Here is a 7,581-nt window from a genome sequence, read left to right as displayed (position 1 = left end):
AACCTATAGGAAAATGGGAATAAGCACAGGGAGTTTGACTTGAATATCCCATTTGGCAGCATTCAATGGGACCATCTTTACTTCCCATTCACAAGTCTCATAGTTCAGAGGGGGATACTGCCCCCTGAATAATGCCTCTTTAAGATGTTGGAAAAGATTTGTAGCTCGGGTTGAGGATGTTGTTGCTGAAAGGTTTGCTGAGCTGGCTTGCTAGCTTGCAGATGTTTCATGACGATGTTGCTGTGGTGAACTACATATACCTGTCTGGACACGCCCCACTTCTGACTGCTCCTGTGGCTCCTCCCACTGACCCCGGTATAAAGACGATTGGAGACACCGCCCCAGCCTCAGTCTCCAGGATGCAGTGTGGTGGTCAATTGCTGCTTGTGCTTTCTTCCAGCCAATGAACGCCTATATCTCGCCTCACGTCTCTGATAGTTATTGATGGAGCATCAGTTACCTAGCTGGGTAACGGAACATCTGCAAACTAACAAGCCAGCTTGGCGAGCCACTCAGCAACAATCATGCCTCCTGTTGAGAGTTTTGTTCTTCTTCCCTGATCCAGAAGCTTCGATCTCCACACTTTATTCTCCTCCTTCTGCTCACCCTTCCCTTCAGGAGCAATTTCCACCAATACACCCATTCTCCAGAGTGTCTGCTTTGTTCAGAAGCCTTTAAGTCAGGTCAGAATCCCCTTGCATTGCAAACTTCTGTCTCCATAATCTTCAGCAGCTTTAAATTTCATGTTCTCAAAATACTTGCGCACTCATTTAATAGATAGTTATCGTTGCATCGCGGCTTCTGGTAAGATGGCGGTGCCTTTGGACGCAGTGACTTCTGCTGGACCAACCAAAGGTGTTATTCTTTTCTTAAATGTATTTTTTACAATTGCAAGACCTTGCTGTACATTAAAAAGATAAAAGTAGTACAGGTCTACACCATCAGTGAGATCTCTACATCAGAGAGGAGTCAGTGCAGAAAGCCCGTGTGCAGTCTAGTGCTGAGGGTCGTCTGAGCAGTCTTTCGAAGCTACGGCAGCCACGCAGCCCCCCACCGTCCACCAGTGCTGCAAGTCCGATTCACTGAGTTGTTGGTGAACGGCAGGGACAGATGGATGAGCTGCCTGGCCTCAAACCACAGTGTTTCCTGTTTGCAGCTGCCTAAGAAAGAGGTGTTGGAGTCAGTGCACTCCATCAGAGGTGGTGTGGTACAGCATCCATGTTGCAATCAGTGCTGCCTTCCAATGTTTGCTTGGCAGAAGATGAGGTGAATTGTGATCTTCCACAGACTGGTGCAACATTCATGGACTCAGGGACTTAGACGACGCTTTTTGCGTGTGACTGTATTTTACTGTTGTCTTATACGTGCTATGTGTGCTTTGTGCTGTGTATGAATGTTGGTATTGTGTTTTGCATCTTGGCCATGGAATAACGCTGTTCCGTTGGGCTGCGTTCATGTATGGTTGAATGACAGCTAAACTTGAACTTGATTCAGCGTGTGAAAATGGCAGAAGGAATGAATGCTTAGTTAATGAGCTGTCAGTATTTTCCCCCTACATACATCCTGTCACCACTTTTATCAGTTCCTTGATGCCAATTTTAGGTCAAGGGCATTCTTTCTCACTTCATCTCTGGAACTCAGTGATTTGGTTTGAATGCTCCAGGCATAATCTAAGTATGGTGTTTGTGAGTAGGAGCAAATGTAAGTTGATTGCACTATGAACAATATCTTCTACACTTCACTGATGTGTAAGAAGAAACTAATTAGATCATGCATCTATAAATCATTGGAGCAGAATTGGGCCATTCAGCCCATCAAGTCTGTTCTACTATCCCACCATGCCTGTTTCCAGATCGCACTCAAAACCATACACCTGCCCTCTCACCATATCCTTTGATGCCCTGACCAATCAGAAAGATATAAACTTCCGCTTTAAATATATCCACGGACTTGGCCTCCACCACAGTCTGTGGGAGAGCATTCCACAAATTAACTAAAAAAATTCCTCCAAATCACTGTTCTAAAAGGCTTCCCCTCAGTGTTGAGGCTGTGCCCTCTGGTTCTGGGTACCCCCACCATCCACTCCCCATCCACCCCATCTAGTCCTTTCAACATTCAGTAGTTTTCGATGTGATCCCCCTGCATTCTTCTAAATTCCAGTGAGTACGGGGCTGCTAAACGCTCCTTATATGTTAACCCTTTCATTCCTGGAATCATCCTCCTGAACCTCCTCTGGACTCTCTCCAATGACAATAGACCCTTTCTGAGATATGGGGCCCAAAACTGTTGACGATACTCCAGGTACAGCCTAACTAGTGTCTTATTAAGCCTCAGCATTATCTCCTAACTTTTATATTTTATTCCCCTTGAAATAAATGCCATTTGCCTTCTTTACCACAGACTCAACCAGTAAATTAACCTTCTGGGAATCTTACACTAGGACTCCGAAGTCCCTTTCTTCTGCTGATGTTTGAACCTTCTCCCCACTTCGATAATAGTCCACACTATTGTTCCTCTTACAAAAATGCATTATCATACATTTTCCAACACTGGATTCCATCTGCCACATTTTTGTCCATTCTTCCACTTGTCTAATCCCATTACTTTCCCAGCACTACCTACCCTCTACCTATCTCCGTATCATCCATAAACTTTGCCACAAAGCAATCAATTCCATTATGCAAATCACTGACAAACAAGGTGAAAAGTAGTGGCCCCAATATCTTTTTATCCCTGAGGAACACCACCAGCAGCCAACCAGAAAAGGCCCCCTTTATTCCCACTGGCTGCCTCCTGCCTATCCGCCATTTCTATATCCATGTCAGTGTCTTTCTTGTAATAGAACTGATGCACCATCAATAACTGTCAGAGACAGGAGGTGAACGATAGGCTTTTATTAGCAGCAAAAGGGACCACAACATCTTGGAGACTGAGGGAGGAGCAGTGCCTCCAATCGCCTTTATACAGGGGTCTGTGGGAGGAGCCACAGGAGCAGTCAGCAGAGGGGCGTGTCCAGACAGGTATACATAGTTTACCACAAGAACCATAGAACACTGCAGCACAGTACAGGCCTTTCTGCCCTCCACGTTGTGCTGACCCATATAATCCTTAAAAATAAGCACATGAACCCACACTACCCCATAACCCTCCATTTTTCTTTCATCCATGTGCCTGTCCAAGAGGCTCTTAAATACCCCTAATGTTTTAGCCTCCACCACTATCCCTGGCAAGTCATTCCGGGCATTCACAAACCTCTGTGTAAAAAACTTACCCCTGATGTCCCCCCTAAACTTCCCTCCCTTAATTTTGTACATATGCCCTCTGGTATTTGCCCTGGGAAACAGGTACTGTCTATCCACCCTATCTTATGCCTCTCATAATCTTGTAGACCTCTATCAAGTCCCCTCTCATTCTTCTACGCTCCAAAGAGAAAAGTCCCAGCTCTGCTAACCTTACTTCATATGACTTGTTCTCCAAACCAGCCAACATCCTGTTAAATCTCCTCTGCACCCTCTCCATAGCTTCCACATCCTTCCTATAATGAGGCAATACTCTAAGTGCGGTCTCACCAGAGATTTGTAGAATTGCAAATGCCATAGGATTTTATCTTGTTAAGCAGCCTCATGTGTGGTACCTTAACAAACGCCTTCTGAAAATCCAAGTAAGTGACATCTACTGCCTCTCCTTTGTCCACCCTGCTTGTTATTTCCCTGAAGGACTCTAAAAGGTTTGTCAGGAAACATTTCCCTTTACAAAAACCATGCTGACTTTGTACAGGGCCTGTCAACGGCATCAACAGAGCTCGACGAAGAGGTGTTTCTCACAGGTCAGCGGCGATTATTTTAAAAGAGAGCTTTGCAGGTATTTGTCCATTGATACAGGGCCTATCAGCGACATCAACAGAGTTCCGCAAGCTAAATAACAGTACAGAAGGGATAAGCAGAGCGGCCATTGTCGGGAATAGGTCAGTGGCGAGAGTAGAAGCGACAGGCTTTGACTAAAAAGAGGCTTCAGCTCAGAAGAGGCATCGGCTCTGTGTAAAGCGTCTGCTAAGGTTTTCTTTTCGTTTTTTTCTCTCTCTTACTGTACCATTTAATTGGCTGTGGTGTGCTCTTCATGCCGGATGTTGGAAAACTGAGAGACCCAGAGTCTCCTGGGTAACTACACCTGCATGAAGTGCATCCGGCTGCAGCTCCTTGAAGACCGTGTTATAGATCTGGAGCAGCAGCTGGGTGACCTTCAGCTTGTACAGGAGAGTGAGGAGACGACTGATCAAAGCTATAGGAAAGTAGTCACCCCGAAGCTGCAGGAGGCGAGTAGCTGGGTGACTGTCAGGAGAAATACAAATAGGCAGTTAGAGCAGAGCACCCCTGTGGCCATTATTCCTCTCAAAAATAGGTAAACCGCTTTGGATACTTTTGAGGGGGGGATGACCTCCCAGTAGAATGTCACGGCGACTGGGTCTCCTGATTGCGTCCACAACATTTTGGAGAGGGAGAGCAGCCAAATGTCTTGTTACATATTAGGAAGGAAAAGCAAAGAGGTCCTGAAAAGCTAGAGAGCTAGGTAGAAAGCTGAGAAACAGGACCTCCAAGGCAATAATTTCTGGATTGCTGACTGTGCCATGTGCCAGTGAGGGTAGAAAGAGGATGATTTGGCAGATAAATGCATCCCTGAGAAGCTAGTGCAGGGGGCAGGGCTTTGGGTTTTTGGATCATTGGGATCTCTTCTGGGGGTGGTATTACCTGTTCAAAAGTGGCGGGTTACACCTGAACCCAAGGGGGACTAATAATCTTGCAGGCAGATTTGTTAGAGCTGTTGGGGAGGGTTTAAACTTACTTGGCGGGGGTCGGAACTGGAGTGAAGGAACTCAGGAAAGGACGGATGGTAAAAGAGTAAAGGAAGACCGTCAGGAAGGGCAGGCAGGTGATGGGACCTTGTTGCAGCCAGCAGGCTGAGTATCAAAACATCAGGGATGCAGAATCATAAAGGATAGCAAATACAGTACTTAAGGTGTTGTATCTAAATTGAAAGTGGATGATCTTGTTGCACTATTACAGATTGTCAGGTATGATGCTGTAGCCATCACTGAATCATGGCTGAAGGATGGTTGTAGTTGGGAGCTGAATGTCCAAGGTTACATGTTATATCAGAGGGATCGGAAGGTAGGCAGAGGGGATGGCATGGCTCTGCTGGTGAAGAATGGCATCAAATCACTAGAAAGATGTGACTTAACTTAGGATCAGAAGATGTTGAATCTTGAGTTAAGCAACTAAACGGGTAAAAGGACATCGGTGGCAGTTATATACAGGCCTCCCAACAGTAGCTGGGATGTGGACCACAGGTTACAAACTGGAAATAGAAAAGGCGAGTCAAAAGGGCAATGTTATGGTAGTCATGAGAAATTTTAACATGCAGGTTGATTGGGAAAATCTGGTTGGTAATGGATCTCAAGAGAGTGAGTTTGTTGAATGCCTAAGAGATGGCTTTTTAGAGCAGTTGGTCGTTGAGCCCACCAGGGGATCAGCTGTACTGGATTGGGTGTTATGTAATGAACCAGAGGCGATTAGGGAGTTTAAAGTAAAAGAACCCTTCAGAACCAGTGATCACAATATGATTGAATTCAACTTGAAATTTGACAGGGAGACAGTAAAGTCTGATGTAGCAGTATTTCATTGGAGTAAAGGAAATTACAGTGGTATGAGAGAGGAGTTGGCCAAAGTAAATTGGAAGGAGCTGCTGGCAGGGATGTCAGCAGAGCAGCAATGGTGTGTGTTTCTGGGCAAAATGAGGAAGGTGCAGGACATGTGTATTCCAGAAATGAAGAAATACTCAAATGGTAAAATGGTAACCATGGCTGACAAGGCGAGTCAAAGCTGTTGTAAAAGCAAAAGAAAGGACATACAAGAAAGCAAAAATTAGTGGGAAGATAGAGGATTGGGAAGTTTTTAAAAACCTACAAAGAGCAACTAAAAAAAATCATGAGAAGGGAAAAGATGAAATAGGGAAGCTAGCAAATAATATCAAGTATGTTAAAAATAAAAGAGAAATGAGAGTGAATATAGGACCGCTAGAGAAAAAGGCAGGAGTAACAATGATAGGGGACAAGGAGATGGCTGATGAACTAAATGAGTATTTTGCATCACTCTTCACTGTGGAAGACACTAGCTGTATGCCTGATGTTGTAGTGTGTGAAGGAACAGAAGTGGGTGCAATAAGTAAAATAAGTCACCCAGACCAGATGAACTGCACTTTAGGGTTCTGAAAGTGGTAGTGTTAGAGATTGTGGTGGCATTAGAAATAATCTTTCAAAAATCATTGTACTCTGGAATGGTGCCAGGGGACTGGAAAATTGCAACTGTCACTCCACTCTTTAAGAAAGGAGGAAGGCAGCAGAAAGGAAATTATAGACCAGTCAGCCTGACCTCAGTGGTTGGGAAGATGTTAGAGTCAATTGTTAAGGATGAGGTGATGGAGTACTTGGTGACATAGGACAAGATAGTACAAAGTCAGCATGGTTTCCTTCAGGGAAAATCCTGCCTGTTGAAATTCTTTGAGGAGATTACAAGTAGGATAGATAAAGGGGATGCAGTGAATATTGTATATTTGGACTTTCAGAAGGCCTTTGACTAAATGCCACACATGAGGCTGCTTACCATGTTAAGAGCCCATGGTATTACAGGAAAGTTACTAACATGGTTGGAGCATTGGCAGATTGGTAGGAGGCAATGAATGGGAATAAAAGGATCCTTTTCTGGTTGGCTGCCAGAGACAAGTGAGGTTCCACAGCGGTCAGTGTAGGGACTGCTTTTTATAATGTATATAAATGATTTAGATGGCTTTGTTGCCAAGTATGCAGATGATACGTAGGAGGGGAAGGCACTGTTGAGGAACAGGTAGGATGCAAAAGGACTTAGAGAGATTAGAAGAATGGGCAAGAAAGTGGCAAATGAAATACAATGTTGGAAAATGCGTGGTCATGCACTTTGGTAGTAGAAAGTTAACTTGCAAGTAGAGTGGTTGGTGATGAGGAAGGCAAATGCCATGTTAGTACTCATTTCACGAGGTCTAGAATACAAGAGCAAGGATGTGATGCTGAGGCTTTAAAAGGCACTGGTGAGACCTCACCTTCAGTACTGTGAACAGTTTTAGACCCCTCATCTTAGAAAAGATGTGCTGGCAATGGAGAGGGTCCAGAGGAGGTTCACAAAGATGATTCCAGGAATGAGAGGGTTATTATATGAGGAACATTTGATGGATCTGGGCCTATACTTGGTGGAATTCAGAAGGATGAGGGGGGATCTCATTGAAGCCTTTCAAATGTTGAAAATCCTAGACAGTGTAGATGTGGAAAGGATATTTCCCATGGTGGGAGAGTCCAGGACAAGAGGGCACAGCCTCAGGGTAGAGGGGCACCCTTAGTTGCGGAGAAATTTCTTTAGCCAAAGGGTGGTGAATTTGTGGCCACAGGCAGCTGTGGAGGCCAGGTCATTGGGAGTATTTAAGGCAGAGATTGAAAGGTTCCTGGTTGGACACGGCACCAAAGGTTACAGGGAGAAGGCCAAGAACTGGCGTCGAGGA

Source organism: Hypanus sabinus, chromosome 22, assembly GCF_030144855.1.
Source record: "Hypanus sabinus isolate sHypSab1 chromosome 22, sHypSab1.hap1, whole genome shotgun sequence".
In the NCBI taxonomy this organism is placed as follows: Eukaryota; Metazoa; Chordata; class Chondrichthyes; order Myliobatiformes; family Dasyatidae; genus Hypanus; species Hypanus sabinus.
Note: the sequence above shows the minus strand (reverse complement) of the source record.